Source organism: Protopterus annectens, chromosome 15.part0 (assembly GCF_019279795.1).
Source record: "Protopterus annectens isolate FY-2018-M chromosome 15.part0, PAN1.0, whole genome shotgun sequence".
In the NCBI taxonomy this organism is placed as follows: domain Eukaryota; kingdom Metazoa; phylum Chordata; order Ceratodontiformes; family Protopteridae; genus Protopterus; species Protopterus annectens.
In genome coordinates, this window is record NC_056749.1 from 189442292 (window position 1) to 189465152 (window position 22861).

General features: G+C 38.0%; 1 protein-coding gene across 2 annotated transcripts in view; it reads right to left on the minus strand.

Annotated features, from left to right (window-relative positions):
* Positions 1-22629, minus strand: part of LOC122790109 (probable E3 ubiquitin-protein ligase MID2) — a 1228538-nt gene extending 1205909 nt beyond the window's left edge. The window contains exon 1 of one of the 2 annotated variants that reach the window (XM_044057683.1): positions 22251-22629. The gene's annotated coding sequence lies outside the window, so the exon portion shown is untranslated. Of the gene's footprint in view, positions 1-21633; positions 22146-22250 lie in introns of those variants that run through there. The other variant, XM_044057682.1, reaches the window with a different exon arrangement.
* Between the last annotated feature and the right edge of the window lie 232 nt (positions 22630-22861).

Here is a 22861-nt window from a genome sequence, read left to right on the forward strand (position 1 = left end):
CAGTCTGTAGTGATTTATAACTACTTTGCTAGAAAACCACAAGTATATGAAAAATGGAACAGAAATATTACACCAAAATATGGACATCCTGCAAAAATCTGCACAGTTCAGAGCTATGCCTCCCCCTGCTTGAGCGCGCACACACACACACACACACACACACAGAGTGAAATAAACAACATTTCTCCATAGAAAAATGGTTTTCAGTTAAGTTAAACACCTTTAGACTGACAGGAAGCAAGGTGCTCCATTTAAAAGTACAGTGCAGTCTTGTGACAGTGTTAAAATTTAATATCCTAGCCTTAAAGTAACTTTCAAGAAGAGGAAAGTAATACTAAACAAAATTTATCAATGGAAGTTTTTTTTTTCTCCAAAAGGAATATATCTGCCCAGCAAAGAAACAGCACAAGCTTAGCACTGATCCTTGAAAGCCTCAGAGGAGTGTACTCCAGCGGCAGGAAAGCTCTGAAGGGTGTGGCACCCAGACTTGTATTTTAGTCAGCTCAGATGGAGTTTGGGCACGTGGAGGGTGTGCTGAAGATTTAAAAACTGGACGGCTGTTATATCCTCTCCAGGATATAGCCTGTATAGCTAAGGATACTGCAGCAGTGATCAATATGATGAACATTATTAAACTGTAATCACACTTAATTAAAGATAACAAAGCATTAGGTTGCTGCATTTAAAAGGGATACAGCTGTTTGCAACTGCTTTATATCCTCTTTCTGGTACTTTCTGTATAGCTGCTATTTGACCCAGCTGACTTAAGTTTGTTTGCTGCCTTTAGCTGCTGAAGTAGCTTACACATATAGGTTTATACGCCAAAAACCTTTTTTTAAGGATGCTTAGTACTGGTTACTTTCAAACCTAGGCTTCCTTAAAAATGTCTTCCACTTAAGACCTGAGGATAGTTGTAAAGAGAACATAGGGGAACAAAAATTGCTTGCCCCAGTGTCTACATTAACATGGTGTAATAGGGGATTTTCCATATTAAAATCTTAGGAATATTCTTTACATTCAGTGGTAGCATTTTATATGATGTTCGAAATGGTCTGCTAACAGCCATCAAATGAATATATGTATTACTTGCATGCTTACATAGATCAAATCCCCTCTCCAGTCTTCCTTCCTACATTTTCATGTGGGCTGTCAAACGTAGTAAAACATTTTGTGTTTTCCTTATATAGCATTACCAACAGGCCTTGCTGAAAGAGAAAGACTGTTAATTATATATAACTGGGCCATTTCACCTACTTTTGTTTTAAGTACAATTTTAAGCTTACATCCTCTAGACAATTATGTTAGTTTAAAAGGTTCCAGCAGCATTCTCCCCAGTATTTTCTTCAAAACTGTATATTTATTTATTTGTCCTTTTTTGACCCGGTTAGTCCAACTGGGCCAAAGGCCCTTTTTCAGTGGAGACCCGAGGAGAAAAGCTCCACACACAAAAAAAAAGTTACAATATGAAGGTTATACAAGACTTATTAACATAATATCAAAGCAGCAAATGTACAAATGAACAAATAATAAGTGAAAAATATACAGAAGATAACATGGAGAACATAAATATATTTTATACAGAGACCTAAAAAATAGCATGTCAAGATAAATCAGGAATTATAACTTAATCTAAAAAAAAATAAATAAATGTAGGGTATTAACAAGATAGACAAAAGGTAAAAAGGGGTATTGAATAGTGAGGTAGAAATAGGGAGACAGAGAATGCATAAAAGAGTAATTAAGTATAAGAAAGTAAGAAGAGGTGAGAGAGAAACAAGAACTTAATTTGTTTTGGTGGAAAAAGACAGTCAAATAGAGTATTCAATTGTCTGGTAGACATACAGAGGTTGTACAGCATTTGTAGTGTTTCCTTTAGTACAAGATGGGGGGTGTTAAGGGCATATAGGGAGTGTGAGATTAGGAGGGGTGGTGGCAAGAGCACGATGGTGAATTAGCAAGGTGTCTTTTTAGCTCCTTTTTGAAGAGAGAGGTAGACTTAATGGAATGGGTATTGTTGGGAAGTTTGCTCCGAATATGGGTTATTAAGCATTTATAGAGCAATCCTTTTGAAACCCTTTACGTTGCTGTCTCATTCTGTTGAACAGATCATACATAACTTGTGTTGCTGTTCCCTTAAAATGCCCAGTGCTGTCAATGTCCTTGCAAAGATGTGGTCTCTGTAATCCATTACAGTCCGAGATGGGGGCAGACTGTCAGTTATTTTTATTTCCTAACAGCTTGTAAGCTATAATGTTTCCTTTTGCTGCTGCTATCTATATTTTGCACTTCGTTATTATTCTGTTTGTCTGCTGTCATTTCCCATGTTGTAACTGGTCTCCTTACTGGGTATTGTCTGAATATCTGAAATTGGGTTTAACAGCTGCACAATTAAGCTGCTGCCACATGTAACAAATGCTTATTTTAATATATAAAAACATGACTGATTAAATAGAGTGCACCATACACAAAATACCAGCTTCCATAGCAGAAAAAACCTTGCAAACGTGTCTGTCTTCCTTCAAAAAGAAACTAAATTAGCTTAATTTGTACATAGTCTGCACAACAGAGGTAAGGAATAGGCTGCAATGTAATACAACCAACTTGCCTGCAAGAAAGGTATTTGGCTTAACCAGTGAACTCTGTGAAACAACCAGCCGAGGGAAAATTTATATACTGAGTGAAAATGATAGCGGTTTGGAATTTTTAGTTATTCTAACTTCAGCAGAGGTAGATTTTAGCTGTCACTAGACAGAAAAGAGAATAAATATACCTTTAAGTAAGCTGAATGGCATGCAGTAACGGAGATGGCTGTTTCCTGAGTTGCATATCGACTAGTTCATTTAGTCTATTTTCATCTTTTCATTCACTCCAAGGAGACATGTGACATAACTGATGACATGCTCATATTTAAATACACACTGCACAATACAAAATATGTGGTTAATCTATGCACAAGAGCAAACTCAGGCATGCATACAGACAATTATAAGACAGCTGGCAGATTTCTGAAGCTTTACTCTTTACATTACATCAGCCAATGAATTGCGTGCATTTAATATTTAAGACTAATCAAAAACAGATAATTTTCAACCATAACCTCTGCTGGAGGCAAATACAATACATGCATAAATAAAAATGTTTCCAAAACTGTAATTAATTAATATGTCCCTAACACTTTCAAAGCTAAATGAACTAAACATAATAACATTACATGACTAATACAGACAGCTATTGCTACTGTAATGTTTGAAAGTAACAACTGCATACTATTAAGGCAAGGGCCAGAAAGTTACAGATAGATAAATAACTGAAATGGAAATAGCCCTTGATATAAAGTCTGCTTAAAAAAAATAAAGAAAGCAGGAGAGGGAAAATATTACAGCTAAAAGTATAATCTTTTTTGTAAAGTTAAGAAGAGGTCATCCAAGACACAATCAAGATAAACAAATTATCTAATAGTATGCCCTGTCTGTTTCCATGTCAGCTTTTTTTGGGTCTTCAGACCCCACATCCCAAAACATGCTGCTTGGTAAAGCGGTGATCATCAACATTATCTTCAGGCGTGTGTGTGTGTGTGTGTGTGTGTGTGTGTGTGTGTGTGTGTGTGTGTGTGTGTGTGTTATTTGAGTCTTATTTATATTACTTACAAGTGTGTGTATGCGTGTGTTTTTTTTATGTGTGTCTTATTTCTGTTACTTGTGAGATGCACTTTGGCTACCCAACAGCAATATGTAGGTTACAATAAGCACAGAAAATGAATGAATGTTACTATAAACCTAGGGTTATTTGCGTATAGCTGCCCAGAGGTAATCGTCATGTTAATATAAACAGTGGACAGCAAACTAAACAAACAAAAAAATGTTCCAGATGATATTTTGACCTTTTCTTGGGGTCCAAACAACTTTGCATTAGTCATAGTGGCCAACACTTTCTACTTTGTGCACATATACAGTCATGATTATTATTTTCACCTGAAGCTTCTTCCTAAAATTCACTCTGTGATACACACAGTTTTATAATGTATTGTTTTTATTGCCCTCTCTCCGTTGCCTTTGACTGGCAGTACCTTAAAATAGTATTTTATTTGAATGTCTCTGGATGCCGTCTCAGTGGATTTTTATGTTTTTTTTAAATAAATCCCTTCACCTATTTTAGTGGCAAGCTTGTAAACAGATATTACTGTTCCTTTCCTGTTTCAGCCAGATTATTTTGTTTTGTAAAACACCAAGTCTCCTCCCCCCACGTACTCTGTGTCTCTGCTATAAGTGTCAAGTTTCCTGTCATTTATGCCTCTGCTGCCCACTCATCTGTGAATAACTGACAGTGATAGAGCTTGTTGCCATGGGCATTCTGATGTAGCCATTGCTGTGACAAACTGCAAAAGGAAATAATACAAACATTCAAGGAAAGACAAATTATACTTAAATAAGTAATGTCTCTAAACATAGAGTAGAAATGGACAACTAATGAAGTGGTGCTTTTCTTTTGTACATAAAAGGAAGAAAAGGAAACTATGGTGAGAACAACCTGATTTTATGTAAGCAGTCATCGCTTAAGATAGAAACCAAGTGAAATGAAATGTAATGAAGTTCCATAGTACAAATTCATTGCACTGAATATTTTTTTTGGGGGGGGGGGGGGGTGACAAAGAAAGTAAAATAAATATTTCTGAGGAAAAAAAAAAGCATCATGAGAAGTATATGTAAAAGCAGCCCGAAACGAAAAACTACATACCTGAAGTATTACTTCAGGTAATTTTGCATGGTGATAATTTATTTTGATTATCATGTGAAAACTGCTGTTTGCACCAAAAGATAGAGCTTACATTTTATATGCAGGTATACACACCTGCTTTCATTCAATTGCTTCTGTGTTTTTAAAAATAAAAGATTGAACACTAAGAAATACATACTGTGGTTTGTTGTTGTTATAGTCCCTTATCTCTACTAGCAGGAAAATTAATCATGCATTATTGATGCCATTAAAGGAAATAATAAAATTGTGGTAATATAGTAATTTACTGAAATTCAACAGCATTGCTGGAAGGTGTACTCTCCTTCGACTAACTTATTCCTGCCCTCCTCTCTGTTCTCCCTTTTGAGGGCAATTTTCTACTCTATGTACTGTAAATATTTTATATATAGATTATATTGTACATATTTTTGTTATAATGACTTGCTGTTGGGTTATCCTAATGCAACAGGGTTTAATCCATTTGTTCTTGCATTTTGTTGTTTGTACTTTCACCAGTGTTTGTTTAAAATGTGTTTATCCTGGCAGTATGGAAGCACATAATAGATATGAAAAAGATCTAGCAGGATCACCGGTCTAGACGGGCTAACAAAATGAAACAAGTAAATAAATGAATAAATAATAAAAAAGTCGGCAATTTATTCATCTATACACAGCTTTTCAGGATAGCAGCAAATAAAACCATCTTGCACAGATCTTGTATCTTATCTAATTAGTCCCTTAATGTCACCAAGAGATTCTGTGGGATCTGATTCAGATGTTAGTAATGCAAGAATAGAAAAAGAAATGCCCAACTCCCAGGCCTTGATGGCGCATTATAAACCAGGCATTCTCGCAGTCGCAGTCGCACACACACACACACGCACACGCACACGCACACGCACACACGCACACACACACACACACACACACACACACACACACACACACACACACACACACACACACACACACACACACACCTGAATTTGCCTAAGCACAAGTAGTTTCCAGAAAGGGAAGGTTGTAGAACAGCATCCAGTCCTTGTGAATGTAAAGCTTATTTACTCCACGGTGACGAAAGCCAGGGTACCTTTTTGGCTAGGCTTATATAGGCCCTAGGGCCAATAGCTTAGTACCTACCTATGACAGAGCAGTAGCCTATAGAAATCCTATAGCAATCCAAACTACTGCCCATTTGGCAATATATGCTATCAGAGAAGGGCTAAGGAATGAAAAGGTAAGAGATAATAATAATAAGGTGATGAGAATGGATGAAGCAAATACTTTTTGTGCAGACATGGAGAAGAAGAAGAGACATTATACAAGTAATTACCCCTCGCATAAAAGTAGGAAGATTCCATGGTGAGAAAATGGATGCATCTGGAATGAGTTACTGTTTGAAAAAGAATGATGGCGAGGGAGTCGTATGTAACATGGAAGGACCGGAAAGGAAGATTCTCTTTAAGAACCTGACCAGTCTTGTCTTTGGTAGTGGAAGAGAAAGGATGGGTTTAATCTCAATAATGAGGTATCAGAAAGACAAAAGGAGCTAGAGTTTTAAGTTTGTTTTTCATAATCACTAGGAATTTGTTTAACGTTTTTTAGACTGTATGGATGGATTGTGTCTGAAGGAAAGGAAAAATATGTAATATCTTGGTGAAAAAGGTCAGGCAAGGGTTGAAAAGACACAAAACAAGGACAAGAGAATGGATAGGGAAGGTAAATATCAGAAATTGAACATGTTGGAATTTTAATTTGCTTATAATAGAATACAAAAAACGCAGTAAAACTGAAATAAGAAAAACACTGTAGGTGCTGGAAGTTCTGTCACAGTTTTATTTTGCACAATTTGTTGAAATAAAATGATTGCTGTGAGGGAAGGGAAAACTGTGGATGGATTTGATGAGTAAATAGCCTACATGTAGTAGCATATTCCTGCATCTGTAAATATGTATGTCTATTTCCTTGTAGCTGTAAATATGTTTTGTTAATTTTTTTTTTATGTGAGCCTATTCACCCAGGCTGTACCTGTCAATTGTCCATTGAGATCTGCGCACTACCCCAGTAAACAAGTAAAAATAAATAAACACACAATTGGATGGATAGAGAGAGGGCATGTGGCAACAGCAAAGTAGATAGTTACTGCTAGGTTTACTCCCTTGCTTTCAAAGGCAGCATTGGTTTTGGATAATCAAGGCATTTATTGGAATGTTTTTAATGGAAATAATGTGAATCAGAACAAGTGTTGGTGACTAGAAGGACAGAAATAGATACATTTTAAATGGTTTCCTGGAACACAGCAGGTATAAAAGAAAATTTTCCAATTTAAAAATAACAGTTAAGGGAAATGACTATCATTGGATAAATTATCTGACTGTCCTTTAAAAAAATTGAAGCAACCCTACCCCCCCCCCCCAAAAAAAAAAACAAACAAAAAAAACTAAATACCTCCAATGTTCATCTTTGATGATGACTTTGCATTTATTTAATAAAATCCAAACTATCTTAGGAACAGACAATGTAGTCATGCAAGAGAATAGCTAATAGTAAACCACAAATGACTACCAGAAGGTATTAAACTGCTGGAATTTAAGGATTATTTCTCAGACATTAATCCTTTTGCCTCAAACAATTCCACCTACATATTATAAAACATCTCACAATCTTATCTCCACCCTATAGATCCCTCACACCAATCATTTTATTTCAACAAGTAGCATAAGAAACAATGCGAGAACTGCTATACAAGCCTCAAAATGAACTCAAGCCCAACAGTCATTCATGGTAAACTTATTTCTTAAAACTTGCTGACAGTGAGTGACCAAACCCTTTACCCACATATTCAACCTTTCATTGCCCACTGAAATAGTGTCTTCATTACTCAAATATACCCCAATATTCCCTCTTCCTAAGATTTCTTCTCCAGCATACCCCCAAGACTGTACAAATGAACCTCTGTTCTTTGCCCTATCATTAAAATTTTTGAAAAAAAATATCTTTATGCAAACAATAGAGTGTACAAGTCAGTGTAATTTACTTATAGTACCGCAATGTCAATTCCATGATGACCACAATATACTCACAGCCTTGTTAACTATCATATTGACAACACACCCCTTAGAGTTGACCCAGTAGTGAGGGACTTTGGGACACACATAGACAGTAATCTAGACTTTGATTATGTGTCTACAGTGGTGAGGAAATCATTCTGTGTTGCGCAACATATAAACAAAGGTATGTCATCTAAGTCCAAGGAAGTCATTCTTCCACTATATTCAGCATTCATCAAACCTATCATTGAGTACAGTGCCTCCTTTGGTATGTACCTAACCAGGCATATCCAACAGTTGGAATGTCCACGGAGGTTCCAAACTAAAAATACAGTAATATGTCCCATGCAGACTGCCTCAAGGCCCTATCCCTGTATTCTGTCTCCTGCAGGCTTTTGAGGGGAGATCTATTCCTGGCATACAGGGCATTGTCAGACCCCACTCTGATGGACCTCCTGCATATCCACAAAACAAACAGCACCAGAATTACCCATTCTTAAGACTTAAACCTTGGATGTGGTACAAATAGGAACTGCTGGAGAGATAGGTATGTATCCCAGAGACTTCCCCGTCTATGGAACAGGCTCCACATCCATGGGAAGCAGAGTTCCTCCCTAACCCAGTTCAAGTGCAGCTTGGACAATTGGATGGGAAACCAGAAATTCATCCCTGGTTTGGCACCTATGTCTCTAATGGACAAGGGTACCCTGTAAATGGTTCATCTCCCAGACCCATGCTTACATTTATCAAGGGTAGCAGAACTTGTCAGAGATTTGGGATGCATGGCTAGGCTTAAAAAGCCCCTTGTGGTCATTAGCCTAGTAAAGACCTATGAAGCTATATTCAAGTGTGGATGGTCGCCTCTCATGTGGCTTACTCACTGACCTTAAAAAAGCACTTGAAAGAATTACCATCACCTCTTGTTACACAAACATGACAAAGTAGGCTTTGATGCAAATGCAGTTAATTGCTATCAAATTACTTCTCAAATTAAAAATAGGGACCAGCTACCCCTCTACTGGGACATTCAACTCAGCATTTTCATAGTGTTTCATTTTGGGTGTCATATTTTTCTGGCTATATAGTTATTAACTAGATCACTAACACAATCTCCTATATCTTGCAGATCTGTATGCCTATGGTATCCTTTACACCACTCTGTACCTACTCTAAAATATGTGTAAATATGTTTAGAAAAGGAATCTATGCCAGTCTGTAATTTTGATTACATACTTCACCTAAATACTACCAAAACTCCAATAATGTTTTTTGTCTCCATACAGTAACTTAAGGATGATGACGGTTTCAACAAAGTGAACATAAATAGGAATAAAATAATCCAAGTACAGTTCTCTTGATGCCCATAGTCTCTAGCTGGACTGCTGTCTTACCTTTTCTCATCTAAGTCAGTATATTGCAGATGTTCTTCTTCTTTCAGCTTTTCCTGGTTAGGGGTCGCCACAGCGGAACTCCAGTACTCTAATGATTGGCAGTAGATTTTTACGGTGCTGAGGTGCCAGCTCGATGCCCAACCTTCAAAGAAGGCACACTCCTTCACGCATGTCTTTCGAATGCCACTCGACTACAAGGAGGACATGCAGACTCCACAAAGAAGGTGCTCCAGCCGAGAATCGAACGGGAGAACCTCTTGCTGTGAGGCGACAACACTACCGCTGCACCTCCGTGGCTTTGCCCCCTCTGAATACTAATATATTAGTATCCAGAGGGGTAATATATATATAACAAAAATTTCATTTCATTCATAATGTGTCACATAATCCATCTGAAAACAAAGCACCTGTATTAATAATCCATTGTTTTTTCTTTTTTTAAGAACAAGATCCAACCAATATCCATTATAGACATCCTTTTCCATATGATGAATACTCAATTGAGGACATAATATTCTTGACCTAGTCTTTACAAATATAGCATCTTCATGCACTATTTCACTGGTATCTCCTCCCCGGTTAAGAGAGACAATAAACGACTGACTTTCAACTTCAAAAAATATCTCAACTCACTAAATCCAATATCTCAGAACTAAAGGATTTCAAAGATACTCATTTTCATCAAATTTAAAAACGTTTCATAATTCACTTACAGCAGCATCAGCCCATATGTCATCACAGCAAATAGCTTCACAAAGTAGTTCTACACTGGCAGTCTCAAAAAGATTCAATATATTTAGAAAATTTTAAACAAATCACAGTGGTAGCCCAACATAAAAATTACAGTTACACACTCACCATGACTCTGCATCTGTGTTATCTGTTACTGTCCTTCCTCAACTAATGGGTTTCAGATCTGTCCTTGGCCACTCTGACAGATTTCAGGCTCTGTAGCTCAAGTTCCTCCCCTTATCCATAATCCTTCTCTTCTCCTTAGTTACCTCAGATAGTGTTTGCCTCTATTCAATTAACCACAGAATGACAAAGTACTGTCTGTCAGTAGCAATCTCTGAGGCACAAAAGCAAAGGTATTACTAAAGAGGAGAAAAAATGAGGAAAACGGAGAAGAGAGTTCTGGAGCCCACACAGCAAAACCATTAATAAATCTCCTTCAGGACATACTAGGAGACAATCCAAAGGACAGGGTACTGGAGGGAGGGAAGCTGTGGAAGGATGATAACGGACAACACAGATGCAGAGCTGTGATGGGGACATAACTATAACTTCTGAAGTTGACTACTTTGTCCGTTCCTCAACTGATGGGACACAGTCCCCAGCTAGAGTAGTTTGAGTGATCCTCAAGGAAGGATGGATATCCCGGAGTACAGCAGAGCAAAAAGCTATCCTATTTCTAAATAAGATATCTAACCTGTAATGACTTATAAAGGTATGAGCATTGGACCATGTAGCAGCTCCACAAATGTCACCTAAAAGCAGAAGATGTGGCCATAGCTCTGGTGGAGTAGGCTTGAGGATGTTGGGGTAATGACAGTCCTTTACTCTGATAAATGACAATGCAGTGAGCCATCTAGCTAAGGTTATTTTTGAGACTGCTTTTCCCAATTTAGCCTTGGAAAAAGAGACAAACAATTGTTCTGACTTCCTTTGGTCTTTAGTTTTCTGAATGTAAAATCTTAACTGTCCATGCATATCTAATAAATGAAGTATGTATTCCCTCTTGTTAGCAAAATTTGTTAAGAAAGATGGTAGGTTAAAGTGCTTAAATAACTGAAAGCATGCTACATCAATTTCTAATCGCCTAACCTCCGAATCTAGATCAGACTTTGCTAAAGGAGTACAGATCCCTAATTTGCAGTAAGGTCTTCTTCTAACTGCCCTACACTATGTATAAAATACAAACCTGTTTCCAACCACTGTACATAAAATATGCTGCATTACCAACATATCTCCACGTTCAGATCATGACTACACTACTGTGAAGAAATACCATTCGGCTGCCAATAATTGCTAAACCTACATTACTACTCTTTACCTTTACATTTAAATGATCCACTCTGGATATTACCCCCTTTCCAGTAAATTGCAAAGCCTCCGCTTATGACCTTTGATCACTACTGTTGATATTGGTATTGCATATACAACACTTCAGAACAATCAAACAAACAAAACAGTAGATAAAAAGAGCTTCCATAAAATTATCCTAGCAAATTGTGATAATAAAACGAATGATTTCAGAGTAGAGATGGACTGCAATAGGAAAAAGCTAAACAAGTACCTGCAGCACATAAATGAATGTCACTCTTTTAGAGAAGATGCATGTTAATGAAAACATTCCAATAGATAGATACACATGGCTAATAATTATATATTTGCCTGTTACACTTGATAACCTAGTAAACAAACTTATATATATATATATATATATATATATATATATATATATATATATAAGGTTCACACTATGACCTTTCGTATTTATGCTAACGTATATCAACTTTTTATTTGCCACACTTCCCTGTTTAACACGATGTCTAATTCACATCTTTAACTAGTATGATGAGAGAATGCCTTATTCTCATGTAACTATTTGAAAGGAGACAAGACTCCATTACATAGATTTGTCTGCTAGAAAACATCTCCTAACCACCTAGAATGTAATGTGTAGAAAACTGAAAATTCATGTCAGAGCAATTATGGATCATTTACCTACCTAAGGAAATTGAAAGATCTAAGCCTACAGTGTAAATGTTTTTAATATGCATGTTGTGCACATTTTATGTCTATATGTTTCTACTACATGTGCCATACTTATAAGATCCTATTTAAATATACTTTAATTGTTTAGTGCCACCATACAAATATGTTTATAGATTAGTACTAGGCTAACTGCCTTGGGGAGCTATTTTAAGCCTAACCAATTATCCCATGTGAGAATCAAACCCTGCACCTTGTGCCTGTAAGGTAACCACCTTAAACATTATGCCAACCTCCCAGTACTGCTTTCTTTTGTCCTAGACCCAGGTCATGTTTGAAAATGGTCCTTGGACTAACCCAATAATCTGGTTAAAAAAAAAACTAGAACTGAGTAAAACTTCTATTCCCTATGTGGAAAAGAGAAAGATATTTGTTATGTATTGGCTGAGATTGTCAGTGCTACTTTATTTGGAAGTAACTACAAAAGATGAGTAATGGGAAATAGTAATAACAGTATTACTCTTTTCTATTAAAGAAGTATTTTATCTAAAAAGGATCACTGCTACTCTCGGTGCAATGACAATGATAAGAAAGCTAATATACTTCACCAGTATGAAACACTACATATTACAAGTGAGCTACACAAATGATATATTTGCTGAATATTTCAATGTGCTTTTTTTAATTGATTCCAGTAACAAAAAGTAGACCAGTCTTTCTTGCAGTAAACTTAAAATTGAATGACTGTTGGTCCCACATATCAAAAATTACTGTCTGAAGCAAGCAACTGTCTATATACTGTTATATTCATTCTGAAGCCTCCATAACAGAGCATTTAACCTTCATTTCCTGGAACAGTGAGTATAACTTATTACCCAGATACAGTCTGTCATGATGCATTCACCAATTCCTAATTTTCTGATTAGTACTGCTACAACACTTACACATGTATGACCAGCTGCCTCATCACTGAGTAGCATTATGACAGACACCCACATTGACTACTTCCCAGGCATTACTGTTAAAAATGCTTCCATGGTGTAGCTCAGAGCAGGGTCAAACAACAGTTAATTAATGGCCATCACTGCTGATATCAAAAGTCTTAAGTGAATCCTTATCACCATTCTTCAAATGGCAGATAGTACAATGGGATGTTTCAATAATATAATCATCTGCCTAGATCTAAGTACTTATCAAAGCACTAATGGCCAAAGAAGCATCTCTCGAATGGATTTGCCTGTCCATTTGAAAACTGTGTGCCCAGTGACAACCTTGTATGGATGCATAACAGACGGCCTCCCAACCTGACATACAGCAAAATAAATACCATTGGAATACATGTAACTAGCATTTATGATTAGGAATGGCAAATAAAAGGATTTAAAAAATTTCCAAGCTACTCTCCAATTCATGGCTTAGAAGAAACATGGTTACTACCAGACCACAAAATAAATAGCTGTCACAGAATACTTTCTAAACATCCTGATGTGACATAAACATTCAGCCTACAGTTTACTCATCATTCCTTTATTTAGTGCTTTTCTGCTTGCCCCCCCCCCCAACATTAACCAGTTTTGAAATATAGACACAAATCCTCAAGATAAACTAAGAGAAGATCCATTGAAGCAGATGACATTCCTTCAACTGGTTGTACATTCCATTCTAGAAGAAAGTCAAAGTTGTCACCTTACAAAAAAGGTGGCCTGAGGAAATCAGAAATAACAGATTAAAGTTTCTTGTTGCGACTGTGCTATAAAATCTCATTTATTGCCATCCATTCAAGAAGGTTTCCCAGTGTAGCCTGTCAAACACTCATTTGTATGGCTTGGGCTAAGCTTGAAATATGTGCATATGGATCAGTGTTTTATACTCACTCACTCATGCAATAAACAAACAGAAAAACATGGAATTAAACTTGGACGTGGTGCATGACCTGAGTTTTCTGAAACTCTCTAGTGTCATACTGAGTAAGAGAGAGATGAGTGTACACAGGGGTTCTCTTCCCCACCCTCTTCAAAGCCTACAGAATGCCGACTTGTCAGGTTTGTGCAGAGTGCAGTACAATCACTGTACCATGGTTCTAAACTGACTTGGGAAACTACCTGCAGCAGAGGATTCAGATGGTCTGCTGAAAAAGACATTTCATAGGTCTTCAGATATTCACTATGGTGGTTCCACAAATCTATGTGCCTGTTCTACTAATTTGCACATATTTACCAAGGTTGTGGAAAAATGATAGAGAAGCCTTGCTAGAAATCATTCTACAGCTCTAAACAAACATCCCTGTATTTCCTTAAAATATTGAAACAGCTCAGACATAGCTAACTGCACACAAGCAATGAACTAGGCATCATCTCACTGTCTAAAATATTACAGATTGTGTCTCTAAATGTAAAAAATCAGACTGGTATGTTACAGGGTTTGCAAGTTAGAGGTCAGTAGTGAGAGCAGTGTTGGCAAGAATCTATTTCACATTCCCATTAGAAACCTTTTCACCATTTCAACATATCTGTTTACAAACATCCCACCAAGTCAATGAAAGTGAATGTATATGCATCTTTAAATAGAAATAGACTTGATATTTGGATAGATGAGACGGTTTAGTAATACTAGAGAATCCCCATTCATTGGTGGTACTTATTTAGACTGAGTACACCCTTTTCATGATGATGTCCTAATTTTGTGGAAAATCTCTACTTCCTGATTGAACAAAACTTATTTTTTAACTTGTCTATTTGTCAGCCAAGTAAATACACTTGACAAAGTGTTCCTTTTCAGAGGTAACCTGGGAGTACTGTCAGGTTTCTCAAAGTCACAGAGTAGGCAAGTGGAGGTTGGAGGAGTCAAACTCTATACTTTTGACAATAAACATGTCATAAGCATGACGACTTAACACACTGTGATAACCTGCTCTAATTGTTAATCACCACTACCTGCTGGGAAATCAGTGAATTTGGTATGACATAAATACCTAGGAATATGATAGGATATCAGTTACTTCTACCACACTGAAATGGGCACCAGCAATTATACAAATAAGGAAACTTAACTGTGGTATTCAGTTTCAAGCAGATGGACTGACAACCCTCTCCAGGATAGTGGTTGGAAGAGTAATTCTCCAGAGTTATCTCAAAAGGCTTGAAACACTTTCCTTTTCAAGGTCTCTTCCTCCCTGTGCCTGCTGATTATACACTATTTCATCTTTCTTGGTGGTTGTGGTCATTGTGATAAGCTGTCATCCAGACAGAATTCACAGGTTCATAGGTTCATAGGTAGGTACTAGGCTATTGGCCCAAGGGCCTACGTAAGCCTAGCCAACAAGGTTCCCTGGCTTACGCCACCCAAGAAAGCTATTTTCCTGTGCCACTGTCGAGCAGAGACACAGAAGTGATCCCCGGGGTGTATTTCCTATTTCCCATCCACTCATCAAGATTTTTACTGAAGAGTGCTAATGAAGAACTTTGCTTGACATAGATGGGTAGCCTGTTCCAGAGTATGGGAAGTCTCTGGGATAGGAATCTATCCCTCCAGCATGTCCTGTTTATTGTGGTGACAAGGTTTAAGTCCCTAGAACGTGTAGCTCAGAGGGATTGGGATTTCTTTAGGTGTAGCATGTCCAACAGCTCTGGGTTTGACATAGCTTTATATGTTAGGCAGATCTTCTCGGAGTAGGCGATACGCTACAGAGTTAATCTGGAGTTTTTTGAGGCGGTCAGTGTAGGGCATTTGTTTGAGGCCAGTAATCCTCTTTGTGAGGTACTTCAGTGGCCTTTCCAGCTGCTGCAGATGTCTTGTGAGGTATATTCCAAAAGCGGCATTGTACTCTATAATGGGTCTAATGAGTGTCGAGTAGAGGGGTTTCCTACTGACCTAATGTGTGAAGTCCCATGGCAGCTTGATACTTGTATTCCACATTAGTGGCACAGTAACCACTACTTGCTGCATGCACGTGCCCATGGCCATTCACCTTGGCTGTTGCAATACTCATACTGCGCTAGGTGTCAGCCATCCAACAGCCCAGGATGAATTCCTCCCCCATTACAGGTTAACCATCATCAACCAGTCACTCCCAGTTATCTCCATCAGAGCCATGGTTGCTAACTTATGACAGGTCCCCTTAACTGCTCAAGGCTTTATCCCTGTGTGGCAAGAAGTCAGCAAAAGCTTGAAATATTCTACAGTGGGACATAAAATTGATGCTAGAAAGAAAAAAAGTGTCTTCAACACATGACTCACTGAATAACCTGGGATTGCTGATCCCCCTGAACAGACTATCCTAGATAACTATTTTCCTTGCTCCCATGTTGCTGTACAGTACATCCTATGGGCACATCTAAAAGTAGCTAGCATTGTTAGCTGGAGTGGTACTGAGTGTGGTAGGAGCTCATATTTTCTGGTCGCACATGGATCAGGGCCCTCCAACAGCTGGGCATAGCAATTACTTGTCAGGAGTCTGTTTGAAATGAAAGTCTTTAACATTATTCATTAAAAACAATCTTGATTACAGAACAATGGTATGTGTCCTTCCTTTCTTACTGCTTAGCCCTTTCTACCTAACCCCTTGACATACTCTCAGGGGGTAATATCTTCCTTTATTTCCCTACTCATTGTAATCTCTGAAAACTGTAGCACTTCAGTGGTAAATCACTATTAAAGAAAATAAGTTTGACCAGCTGGATGGTGGACCTATCTTATTCTCAAAATGTTACTAATAAACAATTGCCTGTAAATTACAAATGTGTGGCATACTTTCATGTTAACATTACGTTCTGCAGGTGCAGTGAGCATCCTATCATGCACTTCAAAATTAAAATGAAAATCTGTTCACATATATAAATGTAATTGTTCTAGTACTTGTTAGCCAAATAAGCAGACAGCTCTTTTGCAGACCTTTTATCGGCCATAACCCAAACTGCTAGAGCAAAATCTGTATGCAAAAATGATTTAGAGTAATGTTGGGTCTGTGGCATAAGGGGATAAAGACTAGACTGTGACCTAGAAGACAAGGGCTGAAGTAGTTACCCATGCATTGGAGTAGCTGGTGGGGGTACAAACATGCTGGATCTCCCATCCTAGGGGGATGGAAGGCAAATAGTTTAGCTCATGCTAAATTCTTGATACTACTGAAAGTTAAATGAAGGGCATATAGTGGGGAATGGGATATGTATGTGGCTAAAGGAAAAGCTCATATGACAGCCATCACAGTGTGTGTTCCTATCTGTCGGCATGCATACGTGCTGAGAACACTGTTGCAGGCTGTTGCATAGCAATGTCAACAGCTAGGGGGTGGCATTACAGCAATAACACTCTATGGCTGTCTGAATGTTGGCTATACTACAGTCAGCTTAAACACACACACACACACTATGAATGAGAAAATACTCTTACACTAGGTGATGAATGGGTGAAGCTGTGGCAACTACCAAGATGGTTGGCAGGCAACAGTGATTTGAAAAATACAAAGAAAATTATTTATAACTATCAATTAACTATCATATCTTGCTGACCTTGTTTTTTTTTCTTCTTTCTGTGAAAACCCATTCAGATGTGAAAAGAATATGTAAACGTCTCGTAAACAGTATTTGCAACTGTTAGAACTGATCTGCAGCAACATTATTGTATGGCTGTGTTACATGTTTTGAAAGGTTTCTGTAAATTCACTGCCTATACAATGGGTGGGCATGTATCAAGAGTACACTGTACTAGCAATTTTGGACCTGCAGTCTCTGTTTCTCGCACCCAATGCCATGTCTCCGTTCCTTTTTACCTGGTCTGTAATGAAGACTATCAGCTGCAATTCCACATCACTGCAAAGCTAAACAAAAATAATATGTATTTTAAAAATTGATGTAAATGTTATACAGTCTCCTTGCATTTTCCCAAGCCTCGTGGAATCTGCAGTACACAGGAACTGCTTGACACTTTGACCTTGTTTGCACTAGCTGTAGACGTCTATGACCGCATGGCTAGCAGCTGAGAAATCATAATGAGTATCAGTATAGAAACAAAGTAATTTAAAGCTCAGGATACACATTTATTTATTTGTTAACCAGGTAGGTAGGTATTATGGCCCGGGACATGCTGTAATTACTGTGAACTGTACAAAGTCTTAATGAGACAATCAGTGCGATTAGACTGTAACATATAATGAAGTGATAGAAAATCAGGAAAAAATTGCAACTGTCATTGCTTATGGCACACATCACTGTAGAGAACAGGAAATTTCATAGGTAGTCACAAGGCGTAAGACCTAGGAGACTATTGAGGAACCTAATCCCATTTCTCAGTTACCCCAGAGCACTGTGTAGTTAATGGACTTGTTCAGAGTCGCAGACTGAGCAAGTAGAGGCTGAGGAAATCAAACCTTGGACTCGGAATGCAGCTCCTTAACAGCTCATAGCCTTAGTTTTCTGTGCTAATTAGCATAATGTAAGAAAATGTACTGATGCAACAAAGAAAAAAAAAGAAGCCAGGTTAAGAACGCATAACTTATTTTATTCTATTCTATGTTTATTGCGGTGGAACTCTCTCATGTGGTGCTTGTCACTTTCTCCACCCCAAAGAACAGTTCGCCTTAAACGATGCAATGTTTAAAGTCTTTAGTGCGTATTAGAAGGTGCCTAGCTAGCTATGTAACTTGGCTATATTTGCAAACACTTTTCAGCCTGACTTTCTTTTAAGGCAATTTGCTGTGTGATCATTACTAATATGAATTTATAAATAATCTTATTACAACTGCATTCTGGGATCAATGGCTGAGCCACGTAAGGCCAGCTGAGAAGGTCATGTCCTGTAATGAGTACAAATGGTAAAAATAAATAAAACAAAAACAAAAACTGCACTTCTGGTTTCAGAATACTGCTGTTTCAACGTAGTGCTACAGAAACTTCCTTTACCTCTGCATTTGCTTTACTTTTATTATTTTACTTTTATGCCAAGAGATAAAATAAAAGCACATTTTCAGGCTCAGTCTATAGCACATCAGACTATTAGAGCAGACATCTGCAGTACAAAACCCCTTTCAAAAAGTCAAATTAGTTGACAGAGTAAATTATACTAGTATTCTTTGCAAATATGAATAACATTCTTAATATAAATTTCTGGAATAGTATGAGATTATGTAAATACAGCAAACAAACGAGCAAGTTACAAAGTGAGTAGTAAGATTTCTGTGACTCATCTAGACACTGAAAGGGATTGACTAAACTCTCTTGTTTTGAAAGCATTCATGCTCTGACATCAACCTGCGCATTCTGCAGATGTTAAAATAAATCACAATGCAGTGCATGTATAAAGAGATATACATCATGGGAATTTATTACCTCAAGTTTTCTTGAGCATCTGAATCACCTTGTTTTTAAGCTCTGACTCCACAGAGCTGGTTTCATTAGTGTTCACCAGCTAGACACTATAACAACATGTTTCACTTAGAAAACCTGGTTTCAAGTGGACAGGTTTTACTTTCACACTAAACTCTTTTGGTAGCTTCTTCTGATTTCTGTTATCATTGTTAATATTATTTTTTTATGTAAAACATCATCGTACCACTCAACCTCTTGGTACAAAAACTCTGAAAAAAAGCCATAAATAATGGGGGACAAAGTCCCAAAATAGGGAAAATTTTAATTATTGCTCTTATAAACTCAGAATGTTGATAGAATAACAGGTTTTACATTAGTATGAAAGAGCTTAGGGGTATGAAGTCAGAAACTCAAATGTCAGTCACTGTTTTCTGACTTCAATCCTAAATTATTTGCCAGAAAACCAAAAAATTTTGAGAAACAGACCAAAAATGTGAGGCAAAAGTCTGGACAGTGGAGAGGTCTGAAACATCAAATGTGCTAACCAACTGTATAAATTATACTCAGAGAACTAAACAGGCACTGAGACAAATGAGGAAACAGTTCACCCAGACTTGTGTCTAGGGCTTTGGGTTATATCAGCTGGTAATATGCCTCGGCATCTGTAATATTTAAACTATGCAGAAAGACACTTGGCTCTAAACAACCCCCACTCCAAAAAGGAACATTTTGAACCATGCTATTTAGCATTCAGAGCACTACATCCCTTTATGAGCAGACACAAACAAAACATGCACAGATTCGACCGCATACAAATATAGACCAACAATATGCTGTTTAGTTTTTTGTTTCTTTGGCCAGCTGCACAGCAGAATTTGGCAACTTTACCCTCTGCAGGCTGCTTGCAGATTCCCAAACAGAATCCTGAGTGCATTCTGAGAAAGTGCCAAGCCAACTATGCTATTTAAATCCTTGGATGCGTAATCTTAAGTCTTGAAACAGAGCAACTGGTTCCAGCTAATTTTCTCCTCACAGAGCTTACACAAACTGCTATTAAACCAGCAGCAGGAAGCTTTGGAGCAAGAACCATTACATTAACACAGCAAGCGATGCATCCCGATAGATTAGTTTTTGACTACAAGGCTTGTGACAGATTTCAGTGTTCCACCACAAGCTTTTCTTCTGTCTGTGACAAATGGGAATTAAGTAGGCATTTAATGTATGCACAGCTCACAGTTACTTGAAGCCTTTGTACATGCACTGTGCTGAAGTATTAAATGGTCCAGTGTCCAGCATGCTTTTAAACTGAAAAGCCAGGCTAATAATGACTCACTGTCCCTTTGTCATGCCCTTCCCCCATGCCTGTCCTCATCTGAGAAGGCAAATAATTTGATTATAATTTATTTCATTGCATAAGTTGACTGACAAAGGTAAGAACTGGATTAAATGGGTGGGGTGGGGTGGAATCATGGTGACTTACTGCAAAACAAAGGCTAAAGGGATTCTACATGGGGAGTTAATTGACATTATCTTTAGGCAATGCTTATCACTCTGAGCTGTTTGCTGGGAGATGTTTTCCCGTTACTTTAACAATTCAAAGATAACAGCAAGTGGTCTAATTCCCAGGTAACTTGATTCTGGTTCGCATTTCCTTCATAAGTATGAGAGAGAGGTGCTTGACATGTGGATTTCATAGTGCTATAAACATGCATGTCATAGTTACAGAAAATATGTTTCTAAAGCAAGTCAAAACAGTTGCAACCTTCACAATGCCCTCATTGTTTTTCCTATATTTGAAAAAACAGAGACAAGCACTGAATCCTCTGGTAAAATGTGAGACCTCAGCATGAAAACACTCATGTTTAGTTACCATAGTTCGGCTTCCCTGTCATCATCTCACGTTTGAAACACGTTTGAAAACTATTGATATCTTTAAATTGAACCACATAATAAGTACACTGTAAAGCAACTAGCAAGCATGAAATAAAATGCTTTTCTATGTTTGCCAACAACTGACAGACCTGCTATATAGACATAAAAAAACATTGCTGTTTACCTTTGGTATATTAAGAACTTTAATGTCTGATCCACAGCGGTGGCACAAACACAGTTGTCACTTATCACATTTAAATTGTGTAATGTAAATCCAGGAATTAATATTTGCAAATCCCAAGCAATTTAATCAAGTACACTGTACCACTTTGTTTCACAGTGCTTTAAAGCAGCCTCTACACTACTGCAATATATTACAACTGTTTGGCTTTAGTTCCTAACATTTTTAAACTGTTTTAAGTTCTTGACTGTAACCTAAATAAAGTTGTTGAACAGTATCTGTCCTTTTTGTTGTTTCTCCCCTCAACCCCAAGAACTACTTTGAAACTAGCTGTAAAGCTTAATGCTGGTGGCTGGGCATGCAGAATTTTGAATAAATGAAATGTTTACCCATAACTTCCCTGCTGAGTTGACCTTGTTTTCTCAAGTATTCCAAAGGACAGTGATAACAGGTAAGTGTCAGTCCCCAGATATTCCTTCATTAGCACTGGACAGGCAGTTCCTGGCTCATACAGTCCAAAGGCAGATACTTAAGCAATCTGGCTTCATTACCCAAAGCTTGTGCTTCTCCTCTGTATGACACGCTTTCAACTGTGGTGGATCTTAGCAATGTCATATCCCAAACTGGGAGTCGGACATCCTTTCTCTACTCTGCAGGTAGCCCACAGGTTAACAAAAAATCAAGGGAGGCTGCCATTGTAACAGATGTCAGCAAAGTAAATACAACCAGAAATGAGTAGTTTTTCAGCCTGAGTTGCAGAACAGCAATAATGATGCATTCAGCTTCTTCTCTTTCAGTAATCTTTCCTGTTTCAACTATGTCAGTGTTTGCCACACACACATACGCACACTCAAACACACACACCCACACACGCACATTCAGTCACCAATTACTCTAGCATTCCTTTCGTATGCAGAATACAGCTGGCCAGCTACTCTCACACACAGAATGAAAACCAAAAACCCCAGTGGGAGAGGCTGGGGGTTGGCTCAGAGTTGCTACCTACCAGCTGATCCGGGATTCTTCTCTTCCGCTGCTCTGTCATCTTGATTGAACAAAGTGAAGGATAGCAAAAAAATTCCAACAGAGTAAACAAGCAAGTAGAAGGGACTGAGAGAAACAGAAAATCCTAATCCATGCTGCTAAGAAAGCAGGAAGACCGGCAGAGAGACGGAGAGAGAGATACAGACGAATAGACTGAGAGTCCTGTGTACTGTTTCACTAGCAGAGGCCAATGTTTTCCATTTGGGCTGTAGCAGCATTGGAGAAGAGCCGAATCTGTCACTGTAGCATACTGTTAGTGAGCGCAAAATATCCTGCAGCTGCCAGTTACTGAACTCTGCCTGTTAGTTAAAGGAGAGACAAAACAACTACCAGCACCCAACTTCTGGAAAAAAAAAAAAAACAATTGCAGGAAGCCTACTCCCTCCCATCTCACAACAGTGGAAACTGCCAGCAAGCCCTTTTGGTCAAATGAGCAGCTCTACCATATTGAAAGGACTGCTTCCTACACACAAATATACATGCACCCCCTCCCTCGGTGCTTTGTTTATGTAAATGTCAGAGGTGGTATGACAGCCTGAGCTGCTGTTTCTGCAGATAAATGACCTCTTTATT